Genomic DNA, 25,333 nt, shown 5'->3' on the forward strand with positions numbered 1-25,333 from the left:
CCCATAGAGATCATCTGTATTTCAGCTCTGTACTTGCAAATCATATCCTTGCTGTTCAATACTCTAAAAATACTATTCTGCTCTGTTGTAATTATCCTGTCCATAATATATGTGCAGAATGGATATGCTTCCCTTTGTTCATTTTTCACTAAATTCCTAAGGTATCTCCTGTTATTGGACCTCACATTCCTTCTCTTGTGCTCACAGAAAACAAGACCATGGTACTGGTCTGTGCTTTTCTGATCTATCTGGAACAAGTATAGAAAAGGGAGGCCAAACAAAGCTCTTCAAAACTCGCAGCTTTGCCGTATGTGGACCAGGAATTTTTCCACCTTGATCAGGAATACCAGGGCTCCTTAGGAGTTGCTTGCCTTTTCAAGCCACCTCTGGCAAGCTCTCAGTCTCACCCATTTCTGCCCATTTAATTACAGGCATGCATTTTCTTGGGAAGGAAAAGGTAGCCTTTGAGAGTCATCTTTTTTTAAAATTCTTTTATTTTGATATCATTAATGTACAATTACTTGAACAACATTATGGTTACTAGACCATACTCCCCCCACTACCAAGTCCCCCCTCCACATACCCCATTACAGTCACTGTCCACAGCATAGTAAGATGCTATAGAATCACTACTTGTCTTCTGAGAGTCATCTTTTTATAAATTGCTCTGTTCGATAGTTCAGTTCTTAAAACATTTTCATTCTTGGTATATGAAAGTAAAGGACAAACCTCTTAATATGCAATTTTCCCTTTTTTAAAGGTAGGTTCTCATGCTCTGAGTGTGGTGAATTACTGATAATAAGAAACTAAAACACAAAGAAATGCCATGTGAATTAGAATTTTGTCTTTGATAATGATAATCAGAGACCATGTTAATATTGCATGTGTGTATTTACATACATAAGATAAGTAAGCTTTACATTTAAGTGCTGCAGTACAGAAAATGTCTTTAATTCCAAATATGTAAGAGAATATTCTTGAAATAAGCATAATATAAAAATAATAAAACTTTTAACATTGGCTTTTTTAGCTTCAACTTTAATTTTCAGTGTTGAAAGGGCCTTGAGGAACTTATTCTATTATCTTTCTGAAGTTTATTTATATAAGAAATAAACACTAAATAATGCTGTCACTAACAAACACATCCACATTCTGAAGCCTATATTTTTCTTCTTTAAAAAAATCTCAATTACTGGGTAAGCCTTTGTTTCATGTAAATTGGAAGGCATGATCTTTCATTTTGTACCTAGTCTTGATTATTTGAATTATCTTCCTTAAAGAATACCCACGTATATGAAACTCATTATGGGCTTTTTCTTGTAATTAGGCTAAGTTAACTTTTCTAATATCCTTTGTATCTGTCAAATGACAAAATGAGTGCACTAGGAGCTTTAAAGTCCTCAATCTGTGCCCACCAATTTTGCGGCTTTGGTTTCCCAGATTTCTCATTAGCAACAGATCTGTTATTCCAGATTTCTTTCCAGTGGGCCGCAGTGGCTTTTAATAGTCTGACTTGCACCTACGTGGATCTTGATGTGCCACTGGTCCAAATAATCCGAATTTCTTGCCTTTTTATTTTCCCAGGTGCCCCAGTGGTTTATGCCGGGGACTTAATTCGAGGCTTTGTGAGCCTCCTACAGGCTGTCCCCTTGCTTTCTTAGACTGAGAGGCTCTCATTAGATTTCCCGTTGAGATAACCCCCCTACTTCAACCAGACTGACTGGGGCTGCCAGAAGCTCCTGGAGGCGCCACCTGGTACTTGGGGTCGGACACCATCCTACGGGCTGCGGCCCACTCATCTCTCCGGGAAATGCCTGGAAACTCTCCCACCTAAGTTTCCACCCGGAAAGATGAGGACAAACTCCAGGCACTCGGAACCTCCAAATAAATAAATAAATAAATAACACAGGAGCGGAGCAACATCCGGGACTTTGCCCGAGATCGCGGACGCTGCGATCGCGAGGCTCCGAGGCGCCTGGGCCGCCGCCGGGTCCTGTCAGGAGCCTCCGCTGCCCCAGGGCCCTTCTCGGGGTCGGCGACAGAACGAACTCAAGTTAGTAGCACGGTTGATGTCCTCTCTTCAGGGGAAAACACTCCACGGACCGGGGGAGGACGGGCAGCGCGGCACGGCCCCCGGGGCACCTGGGGGCTCCCAAATGTTGCAGAGGTTGCCGTGGGCATCACGGACACGGGCCGTGGGGGGTCGGGAACTCCCCTCTGAGGCCGGCGGGCCCCCCTTCCCGGGGCAAGGGAGGCGCCCCTGGGGTGGAGGGTCGGTATCTGGGCGGGTTAGGTTCCCGGGACAGGGCAGGGTGACTGAAGTTGCGATTTATACCTTGGGCCAGGCCTCAACTTTGTGGGTCGTGATACACGTTTCAGTTGATCATATCTCATATCTGAAAGGTTATTTAGGTGCTTTGATCGCTATGGTCCGCGAGGAAAAAATCCTTTTCTTAGGCTAGTGACTGTGTGTCTCGAATTAAACTGAATAAAGACAGATTAACAGGAGAAAAAAAAAAACATTCCTATGCATGAGGGAGCTAATAAGAGCAGCAGCTAGCTTGCTAAATGGTTACAGGTAAAGGCTTAGCTTAGATACCTAACCTAGGAGGAGAAAGGACAGAGAGGGGAAAAAAAAACCTGAGAAGAATGAAGTTTCTCTAGGAAAGGCTACTGAGGTCTTAGGAGAAAACATGGGAGATAAAAAGGTTTGTGGCGATGTTTGTTTATGTAGGTGTAACTAACTGGCCTTCCCCCCAAAGGGAGATTTATGGTAGATTGACTCTTGGTATCTCTCCTGAGAGTAATTCATGGCAGCCTCATTTTCTGGAAATCGTTGCTTTTTGTCAGATAAGGGAAGCTCTGAGAAGGCTTCTTTCAGCATCTGCTGAATCTCAAAAATGTTGTCAGCTTAAAACAATTGTCATTCTAACTCTTGGGTTCTGAGTGGGTCCCCACACTAGGAAGTTGAATTCCATTTTAGATGTCCTTGCAGAAAACCGTGTGTTATACTGACGATTATAAAATAAAATTTCAAAGCATTATTAAAAAAAAGAAACTGCAATAGCCTGTAACCATAGGACAGAGATGAGTTTTTTGCTCAAGCAGCCCCAGTTGTTCTCTTGTGTTGTAATTTACCATGCAGCATACGTTTCCAATGGATTTGAGATTATCCATTGCCTTTGAATTCCAATCCACGTACAGTGAAGTAGAGAGAGCATCTTGAAGTGATATTTAATAAATTGCACAGATAGGTGCACAATTAATACATGGCCTCCTGGGAGTTTGTACAGTATCATAAAGAAATAGCTTCTTGTACTCAGTTTATGACCTACCGCTGTGTAGCTGTAGGAAAATTCCATGTGAAGAGCAAATGCTATGGGACCAATTTTTGTCAACTGCTACCACATCTATACTTTTGTCTCGGCACATCCAATTCTGTTATTTCTGTGGTTCCGGGCATCCATCCAGGGAGGTTCATCTCTTTCTCTGAAAATTAAGGATGCTAAATTTACTCATTTTCAGTACAAATACACTGAATGGAGACATTTTCTATTTTCTATTAAAAATATCAGAAGATAATAGCAACCATTCCATCAAGTCAAAGCAGAATTAAAAGACACATAGATTAGTCACAGTTTCCTAGGAGCCATACTTTGCCATGAAAACAGACTTTACCCAAACCCCTGCTCTGAAGTTTACAGAGCAGTTTTACTTGAGCTCACAGTTTTCTGTGGAAAATAACCTTTCAAACACATACAAATGTTTAAATTCTAGTTCTGAAAAAGGTATGTTACTTCATTTTTTAAAGGATTCAAATCCATTTGAAAGAGAAAGATACAGCTTACTGTGCAGAAGTCAAATTGACAACTGTAAAATTCAACCAATATTAAAAATTGATGATAGGCATTTCAGTTCTTCCTCTGTGGTTGAGTTTAAAATAACGTAAATCTATGTAAGAAGACACTTTCCTTCAAGGATCTTCCTTGATACAATTAAGTATTTATTTCCTTTAATGGTAACTTTTATTTCTTTTTCTCCATGTTTAGCACATACATGTTGCCTTGAGTTGTTATTTTGTCTTAAATTATGTGAAAACACTTTATGCTTTTCAAGATGACTATCATGTATTTTATGCCCCTAATGTCCAGTGAAGTACTTCAAGTTTTCCATGTATAAATATTTTTGTCATCATGATTCTGAAGATGAGGTTGTAAACACTGATTTGGGGAATCTGGGGGTATCAGTGTGGATTAGATAACCTATACATACTTGAATCACTGTTTTCTCAAATAGCATAAATTTATCAAAAAATAACTTGTGTTCTGAAAGTATACTTTGTGGAATGAATAACGATATTTTAAAATTGAAGGCCTTATTCATTAAAGACTATTTAATCCTTCTATATCAAATATACTTTTTAAGGCCTGGTGAGTAGAAGACTAGCTGCCTAGCCCAGTAACAATGTCTTTACAAAGGATAGTTGTAAGCAGTCCTTTCGTGCTTGTGGTGTTTCTCTAGCTGCTACTACTTCATCTCTTGCTCATCTGGTTCCTTAAGGTGTGAAGCTGACTCAGGGATATTTGAAATAGAGGAGCCAAAGCAGGGATGAGCACAATATGGCGTGACTCCAAGTTCCATCAACATCTCGGGGGTAAGGAAAATGCAATCAAGGGTATCCAATTAAATGAAAAGTGATATGAATGCTATTAAACAACCAAAAGCATTTTCTTATACTGTAGTATTTTATAAAGTATGTATTCATGGATAACTACTGCTTGATATAAAAGAATGCAAATTTCTTAGTGCCATTTTCATTTTTATTTTCTAATGTTGTGTTTCCATTGTTCAGCCTGTTCCTTATACTTCTAAAGGGCTTTCATTGGTTGAAAATATTTGGAGCCCTGTAAAAATTGACCTTTTATTAAATTGCAACAAAATGTGTGGAAAGGAGAGCATATCACAGCAACTGTTCAGTTTGTTGATTACTGCAAACATTTCCTCTGTAAAATGATGTCAGGGAGTTGTGCAGTTCCTTTGGAAGCAAATTCTGGCTACTACTTCTTAAATTTTGAGCATGCTAATGGCTGATTGGAGTTGTTTGTCCAGGAGATGTCCTCTTAATCCATCATCGTCTTCTCTTCCCTTAAGAGTGTCTTTGGCCCATCCTCCGTAATGAAATTCTTTCTATTCCTTTTCTATAAATTATTGTTTTAAAAATTGGCGGTATGTGTTTTGACTCCAATTTATTCATTGTCCTGCCTCCACTGAACATTTCCTCCTTTAAGTACAGTCTTCTTAGGTGGTTCAGAACTTCTTGGTAACGGCAGTGCATTTCAGCAAGGTTGTCCAGCTTTCTTTGTAGTGCAGATAATGGTATCTGCAGGGACTGACTTGGCTGGCATGTGATCCAGGAATCACTAAGAGCCACTTCAGAGCACCACTTCAGATCTGGATTACTGTGATCTTCTCAGGCTCTGCTCCTAAGTGTCTGACGGCCTGGTTCGATAGAGAGCAATCCCAGCCCTACACTAAGTCATAAGCTAGAACACACTCAAGTTACTATTTAGTTCATTCACCTTTCGGACAATAAGTAATTTATCCGAAGCAGTCCAGGAAGTGGCAGTTAGTCTTACCTCTACCTGGCATTAGTTTCTGCATGTTTAAAATGGAAAAATAAGCGCTAAGTAAAGAATTATGGTGTGTGTGAACAAAAAGATGTGTGAAGAGTATAATAAATATTAATGATAGATGTTTAATATATTTTAGATATTGTTACTGTTAAAAATTACTGTGGAGATAACAGTATTAGTTGGGCTTTTGTTCAAACAGAATCTCTATTTCATTTTTTTATCATCTTTCTAATTCCATTTGTGTGCTTCTAAAATGAGTACAAAGGATAATAAGTATAAAATTGATATCTGGGATATTTTAATTTTCTTTGACAAACAAAACTATTACCAAGATGTAAGCTAAATATTAACATGTAAGTTAAATATTACTTAATATATAAGGTAAGCTATTCTAAATAATTAAAAAATATTAACTCATTGAATTATCCTAACAGTGTAAAAGCTAAGTATTACTATTGCCCCTCTGACAAGTAGACAGTGAAAATCTTGCACAAGGTCGTGGAGCTAGACACCAGGGATGAGGATTTGAAACCATTCAGGTGGAGTCTATGCCGTTAGCAAAAACATGCTGCCTCCAGATCAATTAATCATATTTATTTACAAATTTACAGTTTTCAAAATATTTTCATAAAATTCATTAGCTGGTTCTTGGCAGCAAACCTTCATTGTAGGCTGGCCAGTATAATTGTTGTTATCATGACAAAGACTGATTCTCTGATGATACCATCCCACAAAGTAATGGGTGGAGCGGGAACCCCATCTGATGCTTTTGGATTGCATGCTATCTCCAGGACAGTAATGAAACCTTCCCCAAATATATTAAGAACCAAAATTATTCAATCTTTAGTCAGAGGAAATAATATATTATAGAAAGTTTCAGTGAGAATGTAAAATGCAATGTTAAAATGTTGCTTTCATTACAACAAATTACTCCATTTAATTGAGCGGTCACGTTATTGTCATTTGTTTGGTGTATGCATGAACATCTCTAGGCTTCAGATGAGCAATGTACATTTCTAAGGAATAGGAATATCATTTTTATTAGAAGATTCTTGAGTTTATGAAACAGTTATTTAAAATTTGTTTGAAAGAGAATGATACATTTATTTAAAAATGGTGTTGTAAGAGTCTCCAGAAATATTACCCAGAGAAGTGTGTTTAACCTTTCAGGAATAAAAGTTTTCTTGACTTGCACCATCAGCACTGTGGACTTAGTTCCAAGAGCTAGTGGAATGAAGCCAAGAGGCAGAACCGTGGCGATGCAGATATTCTGCTGTTCCACGTCAGGTGTGGCAGTCTGATCACTTACATTCTCCCTAAAAAAGATGAGTAAAGAAAATTGGAAAGAGGAAATATGAAGATGTTCACTTCATCTGTCCTTTAAGAAGACTGCATAGTGTCTTTTTGAACCTCAATTATAAAATTAGACAGTCATTTTTAATAGAAGCCTTGATTTTGCTACTGTCTAGATGACTTCCCAAGAGGGCAGAGCCTTTTTGGCTTCTTGCTATGGATATGTTTTTCTTACTCAAATGAACTAATAACATGTGTAATAATAACCACCCTAATATTCTGCAAGAATGTACTAAGGGTAATGTGACATAATAAACCTGAGTGTACGCCAGGTTAAGAGCCAAACAAATATGACACATTATGAATTCAAATTTTACACTTACCTCTAATGACTCTTATGATCTGACAAAGATACTGATGGTACAGAATAGGAAAAATGTAACAAAAATCATTTAGTTTGTTTTTTTCAAATGCATTCAGAAGGCATATACATGGGGAAAAATACACCCCTACAAATGCTTAATCTGCCCTTGACTTTCAGCTCAGCCCCATTGTGAGTGTTCTGGGAACTTAAATGTTTGGATGGAATTAGGATGCACGGTTAGTTATGTATTAACACACAGTCCAGAACTGACAGAGTACAATTTATAGCGAGAAGTTTGCCATAGATGAAATAGATCACCATGAAATGTCTAAACCAATGGAATAATTGAAAATTCAAATAAACAATCTAGCCTTAGTGTTATATTAAGGGATGATATATAGGAGTGATTTGGACAGTCACTTGCTCAGTAGTTTTATTGATTAAACTTTGTAAGAAACTTTTAGTTAGGAATAAAATTGTTATTCAGGATCCCTCAATATATTTTCCTTTTATCTGGAGGAATTCTGCTGCTTATACCAGTAAAGTTATAATGGTAAAAAAAAAAAAAAAAAAGGAATAATCATAGGTCAGCCAAAGAAACCCCCTCGTGCTTAAATGGGCTACCTTGTTGTTGCAATTTTCAACATTTTATTAAATTTATATTATTTTTGTCAATAAAGCATTGTATAAAATTAACAATAATGATAAGATTGCAGTGGAGTTGATAAAATATGACTGGTAATTCCGGCAGAGATTTATTTGGCAGTGTGTGTCTTGATTAGCTAATAGCTGTGCCTGCTGAGTACACCAGGACATATTTTATCTAATGAATCTTATATATAATCAAACTGTCCATTTAAAAAGATGTCACTACTTACAAAATTATACTGCCTTCTGTAAAGTCATACTCCTATTAGGCTTTGAGTATGACTTCTTTTTTCAAAAATAAGTAAGGATATCATGCACAACCCTAGCAGTGTGTTAAAATAGAAAACAAAGTTCTTGAGTAGCCAAAGGACTAAGAATTGTTCTTTTAAAAATAGTTATACCTCAGTTATTATATGCACACCTATCCAAGCTCTATGATGTACCTACATACTTGTGAGTATAGATTAATGCCATTTACGTGTATAAGACTAGTTACCCACTAGTTCTGTAACAGTTTTCTATTCTGTACAAAAAGGGGAACTTTGCTTATGTCTAGATGGACAAAGTAAAACCAAGATAAGGTGCCATCTCACAGAAATGGGATCTTAGTTATAGAACTATGAAAAATAAATTCAAATTGCTTGTTTCTCTTTAAAGATTTGTTAAACTTTATATACAGGTTACAAAATATGATTTTCTATAACCATGCATTGCCTTATACCAGATATGGTTCACAGTGTGGTAAGGTCACTGGTAAATTTGGGACATCCTTGAAAAAATAGCCTGACATAGTTACAATTCCACATTTCTGCTAACACATTTGATTGAGAAAAACATCATATTACTTCTTCACCTTATTCTTGATTTCTTTCCTTGTTTTCATCTGTGATATCTATATCCTGGTAGGACTTAAATCATTTGTTTGTCATTTGGGGTGTCAAAACTTTTGGCTTGCTTCAGTATGGAATCTTGTTTTGTTTCTCTAAGCCACACCTATATCAATTAAACAGAATGAATATTGCTCTATTTCTAGGTATAAATATTTTATAATCTTAACGCAGTAGATAAGAAATCAAAGAGATTTAGTGGAAATCTAATATATTATTTATATTAGTTCATTATTTACCAATTGCTCATAGGATATACTTTTAAAAACTTATTTTTTAAATTTACCATGCAAAAAGCATTTTAATGCTTATATATAGTTAGTGCCATATTACATTTGTTTTAAAAAAATCACAACTAGCTTGTACTTTAAATACAAAATCTAATTGTGATTTTTAAAAAAAATCTCATTTATCAGCCTAGTGGAAAATAATAAATATTTGTAATTAGCCATTAAATAAATATTAGCCAAAAATAATTAGCCATTAAAATGGCTAATGTTTATTAGAAATATAAAACTAGATATATTTTACTTCTATAGTACCCATATTCTAAAGTTAAATCACCATAATAACTGATGTACACAACTAAATAGATTATTTTCCCCAAAATTGCCTTGTATTGAATTTACAGATATTTTTGTATGGTGCTACTTATCTAGATGTGTGTGAAAACTTTGTAAACTTCGTATACCTTTAAAACTATGGGAGCTATCCATACCTTTTTTTTTTAATTCTCTGAGCTCTCTTCAAGGAAGGGGATGGAAAAAACAATAAGATGGATATGAAAAAGCTTTCACTGGCTGAAAAAACTTTTTTTTACTGCAGTAAGAAACACAAACAAGAGGTAGCAAATATACGTCACACTCAATTCCAAATGATGACATCTCCTAATCTTTACCTTGTTTTGCAGTGTTAGCAACCTAATAGAAATAATCTGGGGTGGTGGTCAAGGTGGGCATTGGGCTGCCTCCCAGCAAAGTAGCAAATTCCTCTGTGAGACCTTTTGAATTGCATGTGTAACAATATTTCCCAAAATAGCTCCCCAGTGTGCTAAAAGGAATAATGAGTTTTCCAAAAGTATACGAAGAAATTACTAATACTTGTGGAAAATCTTATCTGCCCATACTTTTTCCTATGGGAATAAGATATTTGGAACATTTAAAAGGGCGTTTTAAAAATTATTTAAATATCTTCTTTATTTTGTATGTTTCCTCATTTAGATTTTAAAGTACCATTCTGGTAGGTATTCTCAGAATTCATGTATTATGACTAAAAGAACTCTCTTGGTATACCCCTACTGTAGGTATTTTTCCCTCTGTCTTACCTATTTCCAAACAGCCTTTTGCCAAATAGATTTCTTGTTGGCCAGGAAATGCTGGTAAGCAGAGAAAATTTCCCTGTGTAGACATTTCACATGTAATAAGAAGCATGGATATAGGATGATTGAAAGAAACTACAGTTGCCAGTGTGAGAAGGAATTAGGATTAAAGCTGAGGGATGTAAAGACTACCATAGATACAGAAATGGGAAGTAAGATATACATGGCCCTAATACACCCTTATTTAACTCTGTGACATCAGTGTATTCACGTTACATGTAAATGTACACAGTTGTGTATTTGTGTATATACATTACATATATATGTTTGCATGTATGTATGGATGATTTTAATTACAGAATTTCTCTGAACACATTTTATCATTTAGAAGTGCTTATTTCTGAATAATCTTTCATGCCCTTTAAAAATTATGCATTCTTATAAATGTAACAGTGATCAACCATATATTTTTCTACTTATTACACTCACTATTAAAAAATGTGTAAAAGAAGATGGTTATGTGAGGGGATGGGTATGTTAATTACCTTGGTTGTGGCTATTATTTCACAATGTATACGTATATCAAATCATCAAGTGGTATACCTTAAGTAAAGACAATTTTTGTTAATTATACTTCTACAAATCATGGAAAATATGAATTTCATGAGTATGCTGTAAGCTAGAACATTTTTGTTTATTCTTTTACAAACTTGATTCTTTTTCTCTTTGCACATTTATTAAAATCAACTGTCTAGGGATTGATTGCTCTGAGACAAGATAACTTTATTTTATCATTCTAATGACCAGAGAGCTATATTGATTTTTCTCTTAAGAAACTTCATTTGGAAAAACCTTTTGCTAAAGAAATCTTTGTTGCCTTTCCTGCCTGCTGCCATTTTCCCACATTGAAATGTGACTGTATTTTTCTGAGACCTGTGTTTATATACAAATATTTTTTAATGAGCATTAGTCATCATTTATTAAATATGTCACAAACAAAATTTACCACAATGGTTGCATACATAGATTTGACTCAAGTTTCACGACAAAAATAAGTTGCAGCCCAGTGGTGGAAGAAAATCTGTCTGAAAGACAGACTTGTTACATACTTTTTTGGCAGAGACATCTTAGCATATTCGTCTCAGGAAACAGTAAGCTATTCAGCCCTATATGATGGAAGTTGGGTATGAAATAAAGTTAAATTAATATTGTTATATTTTACTGAAACATTTCAAAACCTGTACACACAGAGATGAATCGTGAATCTTCATGAGCATAATTTTTCCAATTTTATGTAACTCAAGATTCTCTTCTCAAAGAACAAATGGTTTTTAGTATATGATTTAAGAAATATGTGTCTGAGTATTTAGAATTATGTAAGGTACATAAACATTTATTTTTCTACACATTGCATATATTTACTAATTATATTTTGTTGTTAGAGTTATGTAAATATGTATTTGAACTTTGTCAATAGCAAAATCTTAATTTTAAAGGCTATGCTAAACAATTAGAATGAAATTTTTCTTTTTTTAATTAAATGAAAATGAGTTACAAAGATACTTGCCAATAAATATACCTTCCGACATTATTTTTGTTTCTATTTGCTCTACTGCATCAGACATACTTATGATAGCTTATATGCTATTAGAATTTATCATAATATTTTTATTAAGTAGAGCAAACAAAATAAATGGCTAATCTAAACCAAACAAGAATGATTAAATAGGTGGGTAGCTACACAATTTATTCTCTCACTATGAGGTATTAGTCTTTTTCCTTTTTGAAATCAACTTGAGATTTGGAAGCAGATCTGATGCAAGGAACCATTGTTGGTAGTTCTCCAAAGAGATAGAAGAATGTATTTCATTTCCTGTTGAGATCATACTCAACTCAAAATTTCATTTTTCATTAATTCTGGGAGCTTTTGGGTTCTGGCAAAGAAGTAGTGTTTCAAATTGCAGCCAAAATCTGTATTTGCCATCATTTTTGACATTTTATGTTGGCCTTCTCAGGTGAATGGTGACTTTGAGAATTTTGCTGTGTTGTTCTATTGCTAACAGACACGGTACGTGAGTTAGAACCAGTATTTGACAAGCGAGTAACCATGACAACTTGGAAACATCATTACTGACTTCCATGTAATTTTGTCTTCATTTGAAATGTACAATTACTTACAATGTTTTTATTGAAATGAAGTGAAACATTAGAACATATCTATATTCTAAATAGTTCTAAATAGATATAGTTCTAAACATACAGTATATACAGTAATATTTAATCATTACTATGCTGAAGTAAAATGGATTTTATTTTCTTCCAAAGGAACATTTTATGAATTGTGTCCATCTGGGAAATTTCCCATTTTGGAGCTTGTGTCACTTTTGGCATATCTTATATGTATAAGAAACCTAAAAACCTCCAAACCATAACTTTGCTTTTAAGTTGCTCATTAAGTGGAGCAACAGTAAGGTAGGCATGTCTGAAGTGTGTAATCTTCAGAGAGGGACTTTGAAAGGAAATATTGTCCTTTTGTATCTCTAGCTTATTACTTAACTTACTACTCAAAACACTGTTTTGTCCTTTTCATTATTTTCTGTACTTAAATATTTATAAACCAGAATAAAAAGACAAAATAGATGTGAGCAGCTTACCTCGGGTCAGTGCAGCTACTCTTCACCTTGGGTATGGACATGAAGAAACAGAAATAGCTTAAATGATAGTTTATTAGAATCCACGGTTATCTTAAAATCCTTTGACCAGTGAAGAATTCTTTTATCATTTCATATGGAGATAAAATGATACCTCATATTAATTTTTGTTATTATTTTTTTGAAGCTTTATTCAAATTTCCATATGGAATATAAGATACACTAAGTTTCTGAACCTGATTAGTTCTTTAGGAAATAAATGAAAGAGATAGATTGAAAAATTGAGTTAAACATGGTTTTTATACATGTTTAAAAAACTTCACGTTACTACTTTATGGTCCTATGTGTATGCCTATTTCAAGATATATTCTTTTTGTAACAAACTACTTTTTTGATTAGATTTTGTTGTGAGAAATAAGTTAGAGTTCCCATTAGCAGTGCTTTCTGTTAATATCTATCATAAAATATGTATCAATAGACACACAATATAGACCAAATCTCTAGATTTAGCTATTAGGAAAATTTTTTTATTAATCTCAGTCAAAATTTTGAAAAAAACTATTAAAGGTTTATGTGCACTGAAAAAGAGAGCAATAAAATTATAAACTAATAAAAATAAGTTTTGAGGAAATGCCACAGATACTGATTCAAACAAGTCATTTAGCAAGTTGTTCCCTGATGATATGCTTATGCATAAAATGGTGATGTAAAGAATGTATCATGGATAAGTAGTTGGATGACTAGACCCCAGTGTATGTTGATGAAAATTATTGTAACTTGGAGATATTCCATCTTAACCATGGGAGAGTTAGCCTTATCAATGTTGGTCATTGATTAAATGAGTATGCAGAAGAAATTTTATTGGTTTTTGAAGGTGATATAAGCTTGGAAAGATTAAATAGGGCCATAATTTAATGATTGCTATAACCTAAAAAGTAATTATAGTAACATAACATTTTATATTTAGGTAAGACATCTGATTATTAAAGCACAGGGTGGGGATATAGTTGACTTGATAAAAGTTCCTGTATTTTAAGTAGAGAGATTACTGAGTATAAGCACTAATAGAGCTAAATGGTTATTAAAAGTGATTCAGTTGTTGGCTGTTGATAGAAATAAGCTTACCAAAATAGGAAGCGTCACTGTATATCTACACTGATCAAAGAACACATGGAGGATTGTTAATTTCTAGGTGATAGAATTGAGGGATGTTTTTAAGCACTAGATGGACACATCAGAGTTCTTAAAGGAAAGTGACTGATCAGACTGCCTCAGTAGTTAAAACCATGCCTTATAAGTAAAAGTATCATATTTCCCCAACTTGAAATTTAACATGTTATCCGATAAAGAATTCCCCAAATTATTTATGTGAAAAGTTTTAAAAGCCTAACAATTAAAACATTTATCAAATTTACTGAAATATATTACATAAAACTAAGCCTTGCAGTTATTTAGCATGGATAACCAGCTATGGGGAAGTTAATTTCTTCAACTTTTGAAAGAAAAAACAAGCAAAATTTAAATGATACAGATTCTTAGTAAAAGAAAGTCATTGCAACATTAACACATGGAATTACTCATTTGCTACATACATAGTGAGATGCCCATCAAGGAAAATATTAAACATTTTTTAAAGGAATTATCTAAATGGGATTTATTTTGGCAAGTTGATGGTTGGATTCAATTAAATTCTTGGCTTCAGAATCTAACAGCTCATGACTCTGGGATAGGTGGATACACATAATAAGCCTTCTTTAATTTGGGCTCTGCTAATTGAAAATTAGAATAATTGACATAAGGAGTAGGCTGGAAGGTAAAGTGAAATGATTAATTGAATGTGTTAATAATGTAAACAAGTTGAGATACTTAATCAACTTGATACAAGTGATTTTCAAACCTCTCCTTAATAATTTTGGAAAAATTGATCCATGTCACTAGAGCTCCTATTTCATACCAAGCATTGTCCCACATGCTCTGAGAAAAATGATGTACAGTGTGTTGCCCATGTCATCAGAATCTTATAGAATAATTAGGAAGATAAATATGACTTGAGAGAAAATATTTGGAGACATAAAACCAATGCAGCCTGAAATTAACCAATTATTGGTCTCATGTAAATGTAATGAGAATTCTAGGAATTCAAAATATCAGAAACTTTGTATTCTTGACTTATATTTGCTAGCAGTTTGTGTTATGTTCTCTGAACCTTTATAAATACCTGTAACTTGTATATTTATGTGTTCACTTGTTTATCATGTTCCCTAATAGGGTGTGGGGCTCATTGGACTTTGCCATGGCCTCAGTCACTACATATCGTACAATGGCCACTAGGGAAATATTTGAATAAATGAACCTTTTCTTACTTCATTTTCAAAATAGGACCATATCTGTCTTTTCAAACTTTTTGAGTATTTTGAGGACTGATTAGGTAACTTAGATAGAAATAATTTAAATACAGTTGCCATGATATATAAATACACTGTATGCTTGTTCCTATTCTTATCAGCTAATCAAAGAGAAATGAAAAATTCTATTAACAATCTCCTTTGACCTGACTTCATACACGGTGTAGTGACAAGTACCACACTAGAAATTTTCCTTTCTAATGGTCCTTACTTGTCTGGTTTGACCTATTAAAAAAATACTGATTTCACATGGTTCAAATTTTTATGTAACTTTCCCTAGTTCACATTTTCCTGTCCAGAAGCCATTAATTAATGATATTTTATTAGTAGGCTCTTCTTACCCCAAAAATTGTTGTTACTTGCTCCAGTTGTATACATCATGAATGTTAGTGTCAATATTATTTGGTGTATTTTGATAACAGGTATCGGGTTAGGTGGAATTAACCATCTTCTTCCAGAAATGTTAGTAAATTGTGGTTCTTTTCTATCCAATAGCTTATAACCACCCAGTGCAGAAGAAGGGATGGGAGATGGAACTCTGATGTGGTTAATCAGTTTTCATACTTCATTAAGAACAAAATTACAAACAACTACAAGTTAGTTACCGGAGACCAGGTGAAGCAGAACTTTTTAATAAATAACTGGAAGCCACTCAAAGCCCTTTGGGAAATAGTAGACCCTGTATCTTGGAGGTCCCTGAGACATTATTTTTTACACAAATGGTTTATATTTCAGTGATCTGCTAGCATGTATAAAACTAGTAGCATGTTTGCAGGCAGAATGAAAGTAAGGTCTTAGGGTAACTTAATTGTTTATGAGACATAATTTAAGGTTATTGAATTGTTATAAATTCTCTGACATTGGCAGAAATACCACCTTTTTCTTTAAAGTGTATATATCTGTAAAGACTCTGACTCCATAATAATGGCATAGTCTAATTCATCCCCTTAGTCACTGTATCTGTGGCATGTACTATCCACAGGGAAATGCTTTTTCCCCTAGGACCTAAGTTATGCAAAAGATAGTTTCTAAAGCTAAACAGAACTGCACGTACCTCATGGATGGTCTTCAGTTGATTTCACAGAAATGCATGTGTGTCACACAAAGTTCTCTGGTTTAACCTTCATTCTTATAGATCCTAGTTAGTTGACCTCAGTATTGGTGACAGATGTGAAGTGACTCCAGATTTAGGACACACATGTACTCGAGTGAGTAGGTCTTCCTAGAATAACTTTCAAACATTTTAGAAGCTAAAGACTATCTTTAAATTGAATTTTATGTAGTAGCAATGTAAATATTCCTTGGTAGAAATGAAAAAATTCCAGCTTTTTGTTTGTAGGTAACCTAATATGTCTTTATAGAAGTTAAGAGCTTTCCAGAGCATGGTTTAAGAACTGTTGCTTTAGTAGATACCTAGTGTTTTCCTGGATTTTTGCTTCTCTGTAAACTTTGTAGGCATTTATGAAAAGTATTCTGTTTTTAAGAGTATTCAAAGAGTAACATAAAACATTCATATGATCTCAAATGGTATTTAAATATGTACATATATTATGATCTTTATAGTTTCCACAGTTCTTTTTATAAAATAGGAGACATCTTAAAAGTAGTGTAAGAAATTGTGGCTAATACAGTATATGAAATGGCATAATACTCAATATATAATTAGCACTTTCTTTGTTTTCTTTTTAATATCTCAAACACAGATTTCATTGATGTCAGTGAATGATACAATATCACCATCAGTCTTTGGAAAGCTTTTCTTTTCTTTGGGCTTTACATTTTTTATTTTAATATTTCAACCAAACCCTTATACTATCTCTCCTATATAGGTATAGCCTCTATTATATTTATAAATGGGCTTCCAAGGTACTTTTCTTATATTTACTAAGGTATATTTAAATCTTTTTCAATATGGCTATATATCTAAGTATAGGCAATATAATGTGTAAATATATATTATTTCTGTATGTTTAGCTTATTTATATAAATGACTTTACACTTTAAGTTTCATTCTTTTTTTTTTTCCTTGTTTTTTTCCACTCAGTTGAGTATCTGTCGATACTGCTATCTGGTCTGTAGCTTTTGACTTCTTTACTTATATATACTTAGGCATTTCCCTAGACGGATTCCTGGGTTGGTTCCAATTATTTGGATGCCATGATTAGCATTGTGATTAATCATATGCTACTTAATATTATGTGTGTCTGTGTGTGTATGTCTGTGTTTCTCTGGTATATTTTGAGAAATTTCTAGGTGATAGATTATACACATACTCCGGTTCGTCAAATACTAAAGATTGTGCTCCAGACTGGCTGCTCCTGTTTCACCTCCAGACAACAGTGGCTGCGGGTCCCTAGTCCCACCTAGGATTTGATGTTATTAATTATTAATTATTTTATGTTATTTGATTTTATTATTGAACTTTATTATCATTTTCCAATAATGAGTCTCATGTCATTTTGAATTTTTCAAATATTCATTAGTCTATTAACAAGTTGGAGCATCTCTTTACTATGAACTGTTATCATCTTGATCAGTTTTTCCTTTGAGCAAATTTCTTCTATAAACTTGACAATTTTCCTGTTGGGATTCCAGATTTTTTCTTGATGATTAAAGAAGTGCCTGGTGTCTTCTACATAGTAAACTCTTACCTGTTAACTTTATCTATAATGTCATTATTTGATAAAAAGAAATATTTAATTTTGAAGAAATAAAATCTATCAACTTTTTTTCTTATAATTTTTGACTTGTGGGTAGGACTGGGACTGGTATTAAGAAATAGTTCCCAATTCTTGGGGTCATAAGGGTATTATTCCATATATTCTTTTATTAGTTTTATGGTTTAATTTTAGATTTAGGCAAGACTTAAATTTTCAATAATAAAGATGTATTACACTAATAATGATAAATTTATTTAAAAAATAAATAGAAGCAAGGTTAAAATGAAAAGAATGGTTATCTAAGGGAGAAACAATGTTCAGTGAAAAATCATAAAGGAATGAAATTACTAAAGAGATACTAAGGCAGTTTGAAGAAGAAAGAATTATAGACAGACTATATAAAATATAAAAACATATACTTAGAAGAATAACAAAATTCATATCTAATTATAAAATATAGAATGTTATCTAATTAAATATAATGTTTTATATGAATTAATCTTATAGAGGAGACAATCTCTTTTACTAAAACCACAACAAATTATGCTACTTTCTAAATAGCTCATCAGGAATTTTATTCTGATATAAATATACTATTTTACAGAAAAATTTAAAAACTTCTCTGTAGAAATAATGTTTCAATGAGTTTAGAATATAAGTAAAATTCTGGATCTTAGAATGGGGACATGTGTATATTATTTAACAATGAGCTGTTGCTTCTTGAGTCATATCTAATCTTTTGTTGTAAAGGATTAAGGCACTTAGGAATAACAGTTCACTTATACCAAAACATTATGCTTTACTTTCTGTACTTGGAAGCAATGTTGTTTTCAGGGAAGACCACAAGGTATAGACAAATAAAGTGTATTTTCCCAAAGAGGAAAGGTCAGGGGAAAGAATTTGCAGGAAAAGCCGAGGGCAACAGTTAAAGTGGCGTTTTTTTTTTTCCGTACATACATCTTAATCTATTTTAGGATAAACACATTTTATAAAATACTCTGAGGTAAATAATTAAGATTAGAAATTGAGGAAGAATTTGAATAATTTTACTTACAAGTTAATAACTTATTTCCTTTAGTTGACTTTTTCAATTATTTTAGCTCCCAAATGACCACCAAATACCCCACCTAATAATGTTGAACAAAAGAGGTTCAGAATTTTCTGGTATAAAATATTACTAATCACAAGAAAGAATGTGACTAGAGTTTGTATTTTAATCCTCTTAATGTAAATATTTCCCATAGTTTCTCTTCCCTACATTTGTTCCTATTTGTCTATCTAAATCCTTGTCATTTTTATCTAAGTCCAGCAATATGTCTCCTTTCTTTTTAACATTTCTAAGTAATTTCATGGACTGCTGGAATAATCACTGATACTTGCCTACTATGTATTGTACCCCAACTGCCCTCTACACCATTATTAGAGGCTCCAAGTAATCCCATGCTAGCTGTCCTTCCAAATCTTGACTTCCTCAATATAATTTTCCTATTTTGTAGAATTGATTGAAGTTTTCCTAATTTTTATCCATCCTACTGGCTAATGCCATTTACTGAGCAAAATAATTTAAATAAGATACCTCTGTCAGTATTTTTATTGATTTAGATATTCAATGGTTAATTATCATATTATTAGATTTTACTAACTAATGAGTGATATTTTCCCTCCTCCAAATAGATTGGCTGTTTTTGTTTATTTCTGCTATTAGATGTACACAAGGATCATTTTACCGTGATTTGTTTCATGCCTATTTTCACTTCTTCTAGATAAGACCACTTCGCTCTCTTGCATAGTTGGTTTACATTAATGTGACATTTCTGCCCATGCAAAAAGGGAGAAGTATTATACTATCTCCAGTTTGTACAATCTGTTATCTCATTTGCATGTATGTCTGGTACATTGTTTGGCACAGTGTTGTGCATATTTTCCCAAATAACTGCAGTACTTCACACATTGTATATGTGCAATCTCCTTTGAATGAAAATTTTGGCTTAGTAATTTTTTCAGTCTCAAACCAGAAACTCTTAGTAATAACTAAAAAGGCTCTACTTTCATAGAAAAAAAACCTTTTATACCTCTGAATTTTATTCTTTTAGTGTATTTATTGTCTTACCACCACAGGAAAATATTCAGGTCCAGATTGACCAATGACCTTGTGTGTAGTGACTCACTAGACATGTTTTTGAGGTGCACCCATGGATTATGGATAGGTTCTTATTTGTTCATTCAACTCATCATAACATGGCTGCCACCAGTGAGTCATCATGGGAGGATTTTATTGGGCAATTATTTCTTAAGTATGCTTATCTAATTTAGAGTTCATTAAGGATGATAATACAAGAGTCTCCCAGCTAGAAGTTGTAACTTGATGCAAGATTTTATAGTCCATATATATAACTGGACTAACATTTATACGGGAAATGTGCCAAGTTTAGGAGTAACAGAAATTGAAACTCTTCTTTTGAGTAAGCATTCTTGTGTAACATAAGTTACATATTATTTTTTAAATTCTTGGTATTAGTAAATTTGACTATCAAATCTCAATAACTATTAGGTTAAATCAGCCCACAAGAAACAAAAAAACATATTTGAAAGAATTTTCAGTAAAGGTACAACTCAAGAAAGTACAAATTAATAAAAAGTATTTTAATTTTCAACATACCTATAATGTGTCAATATGGCAAGTGCCTTTTAAGGGATTCTGAATTTTGGCTTAGGTGACCCTTGGAAAAATATAGACAGTAGTCAGTGATATTCATGAATATTAATGAATTCAGTTTCATTTCATCTTTATTTGACTTCTCTGATAAAATACCTCCCAGATTTACTGTTTTTTTTTGTTTTTCTTTTTCCCGAGGGCATCTCTCATATTTATTGATCAAATGGTTGTTAACAACAATAAAATTCTGTATAGGGGAGTCAATGCTCAATGCACAATCATTAATCCACCCCAAGCCTAATTTTCGTCAGTCTCCAATCTTCTGAAGCATAACGAACAAGTTCTTACATGGAGAACAAATTCTTACATAGTGAATAAGTTACATGGTGAACAATACAAGGGCAGTCATCACAGAAATTTTCGGTTTTGCTCATGCATTATGAACTATGAACAGTCAGTTCAAATATGAATACTCATTTGATTTTTATACTTGATTTATATGTGGATACCTCATTTCTCTCTTTATTATTATTATTTTTAATAAAATGCTGAAGTGGTAGGTAGATACAAGATAAAGGTAGAAAACATAGTTTAGTGTTGCAAGAGAGCAAATGTAGATGATCAGGTGTGTGCCTGTAGACTAGGTGTTAATCCAAGCTAGACAAGGGCAATAAAACATCCACGTATGCAGAAGATTTCTCTCAGAACGGGGGGGTGAGGTTCTAAGTCTCACCTCTGTTGATCCCCATTTTCTCACCTGATGGCCCCCCTGCGACTGTACCTGTCTTAGGTTGTTCCTCCCTTGAGGAATCTTACCCGTCTCTGGCTAACCAGTCATCTTCCGGGGCCATACAGGGAAATGTTAAGTTGGTAAGTGAGAGAGAAGCCTTATTGTTTGAAAAGGTTAGCTTTTTACTGCTTCGCATATTTATGCCCTGTGGCTTCTATGCCCAGCATTTGTCTTGAGGTATCTTTACCATTTGGAAGAATTATGATACTCGGTAAATTCAATATGAGGCACGAATTCTATTTAAGGGTTGTAATTAGGAAGGAAGAAGAAAAGCTATAGAAGTAGCAGGTGGAAGAAAACATGGGAAGATTGGTTATTTCTTTGACATATCTTCTTGTATAGTAACTTCAGCATGTATAGGTTTTAAACTACTAATTAAATTGCGCACACACATTAACATAATAGGAGTATAGTTACATAACCAAAGCATACCTGTAATTACCATCCATCTCCAGTGAAACCAAGAAAACCAGTTAGGCACCTTAGGCATTTGTGAAAACTTATCTATGATATGGTGGATATTGTCCAACTGAACTTGAACAGTCTGAGAGAAATCAGACAAATTAAAACAACCCATTCCTGGGGACTGTTCACATCCCATATGTTCTTTTAACAGTAAATAGTCTGTAGTTGTAAGATTTTGGAGCGCTACAATTTGCACTTCTCCTAATTCTTGGTTGAGTTCCAACAGTATAGATCCAGTCAAATTTGTTGTTTTACTGTATGCACAGGCAGGCTTAGATATCTCCTTCTTCATTCCCATGGCAAGTCTGGGAACTGGTAAGATGAGTGCATCTACACCTGTAGCAGTGCGTGGATCTTTGTTGGGGTTTTTTGATGATCATCTTCTGGCATGAGTCTTCCAGAGAGTGCTGATGTTGGAAGTTCTTTTTCATATCGTATCTTAGTTGATTTTCAGGGTAGCCAAATTAGGCTTTGATCCTCTGTATAAACACAAACATACCCTTTCCCTACACTTTTATATGCCCTTTATATCCTTGTGTAGAACTCATTGGAGGTCACCACACAGGAACAGCCTTTTTTTTTTTTTTTTGGTATCATTAATCTACACTTACATGACGAATATTATGTTTACTAGGCTCTCCCCTATACCAGGTCCCCCCTATAAACCCCTTTACAGTCACTGTCCATCAGCATTGCAAAGTGTTGTAGAATCACTACTTGCCTTCTCTGTGTGGTACAGACCTCCCCTTTCTCCCACCCTCCCATTATGCATGCTAATCTTAATATCCCCGCTCCTCTTCCCCCCCGTTATCCCTTCCTACCCACCCATCCTCCCCAGTCCCTTTCCCTTTGGTACCTGTTAGTCCATTCCTGAGTTCTGTGATTCTGCTGCTATTTTGTTCCTTCTGTTTTTCCTTTGTTCTTATATTCCACACAGATGAGTGAAATCATTTGGTATTTCTCTTTCTCCACTTGGCTTGTTTCACTGAGCATAATACCCTCCAGCTCCATCCATGTTGCTGCAAATGGTTGGATTTGCCCTCTTCTTATGGCTGAGTAGTATTCCATTGTGTATATGTACCACATCTTCTTTATCCATTCATCTACCGATGGACATTTAGGTTGTTTCCAATTCTTGGCTATTGTAAGTAGTGCTGCGATAAACATAGGGGTGCATTGGTCTTTCTCAAACTTGATTGCTGCGTTCATAGGGTAAATTCCTAGGAGTGCAATTCCTGGGTCACATGGTAAGTCTGTTTTGAGCATTTTGATGTACCTCCATACTGCTTTCCACAATGGTTGAACTAATTTACATTCCCACCAGCAGTGTAGGAGGGTTCCCCTTTCTCCACAGCCTCACCAACATTTGTTGTTGTTTGTCTTTTGGATGGCAGCCATCCTTACTGGTGTGAGGTGATACCTCATTGTAGTTTTAATTTGCATTTCTCTGATAATTAGCAATGTGGAGCATCTTTTCATGTGTCTGTTGGCCATCTGTATTTCTTTTTTGGAGAACTGTCTGTTCAGTTCCTCTGCCCATTTTTTAATTGGGTTATTTGTTTTTTGTTTGTTGAGGCGTGTGAGCTCTTTATATATTCTGGACGTCAAGCCTTTATCCGATGTGTCATTTTCAAATATATTCTCCCATACTGTAGGGTTCCTTTTTGTTCTATTGATGGTGTCTTTTGCTGTACAGAAGCTTTTCAGCTTAATATAGTCCCACTTGTTCATTTTTGCTGTTGTTTTCCTTGCCCGGGGAGATATGTTCAAGAAGAGGTCACTCATGTTTATGTCTAAGAGGTTTTTGCCTGTTTTCTTCCAAGAGTTTAATGGTTTCATGACTTACATTCAGGTCGTTGATCCATTTTGAGTTTACTTTTGTATATGGGGTTAGACAATGGTCCAGTTTCATTCTCCTACATGTAGCTGTCCAGTTTTGCCAGCACCATCTGTTGAAGAGACTATCATTTTGCCATTGCATGTCCATGGCTCCTTTATCAAATATTAATTGACCATATGTGTTTGGGTTAATGTCTGGATTCTCTAGTCTGTTCCATTGGTCTGTGGCTCTGTTCTTGTGCCAGTACCAAATTGTCTTGATTACTATGGCTTTATAGTAGAGCTTGGAGTTGGGGAGTGAGATCCCCCCTACTTTATTCTTCTTTCTCAGGATTGCTTTGGCTATTCGGGGTCTTTGGTGTTTCCATATGAATTTTTGAATTATTTGTTCCAGTTCATTGAAGAATGTTGCTGGTAGTTTCATAGGTATTGCATCAAATCTGTATATTGCTTTGGGCAGGATGGCCATTTTGATGATATTAATTCTTCCTAGCCACAAGCATTGGATGCGTTTCCATCTGTTAGTGTCCCCTTTAATTTCTCTTAAGAGTGACTTGTAGTTTTCAGAGTATAAGTCTTTCACTTCTTTGGTTAGGTTTATTCCTAGGTATTTTATTTTTTTTGATGCAATTGTGAATGGAGTTGTTTTCCTGATTTCTCTTTCTGTTGGTTGATTGTTAGTGTATAGGAAAGCCACAGATTTCTGTGTGTTGATTTTGTATCCTGCAACTTTGCAGTATTCTGATATCAGTTCTAGTAGTTTTGGGGTGGAGTCTTTAGTTTTTTTTATGTACAGTATCATGTCATCTGTAAATAGTGACAGTTTAACTTCTTCTTTACCAGTCCGGATTCCTTGTATTTTTTTGTTTTGTCTGATTGCCGTGGCTTTGACCTCCAGTACTATGTTAAATAACAGTGGGGAGAGTGGGCATCCCTGTCTAGTTCCCGATCTCAGAGGAAATGCTTTCAGCTTCTCGCTGTTCAATATAATGTTGGCTATGGGTTTATCATAGATGGCCTTTATTATGTTGAGGTACTTGCCCTCTATTCCCATTTTGCTGAGAGTTTTTATCATGAATGGATGTTGAACTTTGTCAAATGCTTTTTCAGCATCTATGTAGATGATCATGTGGTTTTTGTCTTTCTGTTGATGTGGTGGATGATGTTGATGGACTTTCGAATGTTGTACCATCCTTGCATCCCTGGGATGAATCCCACTTGGTCATGGTGTATGATCCTTTTGATGTATCTTTGAATTCGGTTTGCTAATATTTTGTTGAGTATTTTTTCATCTACGTTCATCAGGGATATTGGTCTGTAGTTTTCTTTTTTCGTGGGGTCTTTGCCTGGTTTTGGTATTAGGGTGATGTTAGCTTCATAGAATGAGTTTGGGAGTATCCCGTCCTCCTCTATTTTTTGGAAAACTTTAAGGAGAATGGGTATTATATCTTCCCTGTATGTCTGATAAAATTCCGAGGTGAATCCATCTGGCCCGGGGGTTTTGTTCTTTGGTAGTTTTTTGTTTACCGCTTCAATTTCGTTGCTGGTAATTGGTCTGTTTAGATTTTCTGTTTCTTTCTGGGTCTGTCTTGGAAGGTTGTATTTTTCTAGGAAGTTGTCCATTTCTCCTAGGTTTCCCAGCTTGTTAGCATATAGGTTTTCATAGTACTCTCTAATAATTCTTTGTATTTCTTTGGGGTCCGTCGTGATTTTTCCTTTCTCAT

General features: G+C 34.5%; 1 protein-coding gene across 2 annotated transcripts in view; it reads left to right on the top strand.

The window, feature by feature from the left end:
- Positions 1-25,333, top strand: part of SGCZ (sarcoglycan zeta) — a 916,905-nt gene that overhangs the window by 275,237 nt on the left and 616,335 nt on the right. For both annotated transcript variants that reach the window (XM_057505149.1, XM_036894388.2), the window contains one exon: positions 4,561-4,654. The gene's annotated coding sequence lies outside the window, so the exon portion shown is untranslated. The remainder of the gene's footprint in view (positions 1-4,560; positions 4,655-25,333) is intronic.

Source organism: Manis pentadactyla, chromosome 7, assembly GCF_030020395.1.
Source record: "Manis pentadactyla isolate mManPen7 chromosome 7, mManPen7.hap1, whole genome shotgun sequence".
Taxonomy (NCBI): Eukaryota; Metazoa; Chordata; class Mammalia; order Pholidota; family Manidae; genus Manis; species Manis pentadactyla.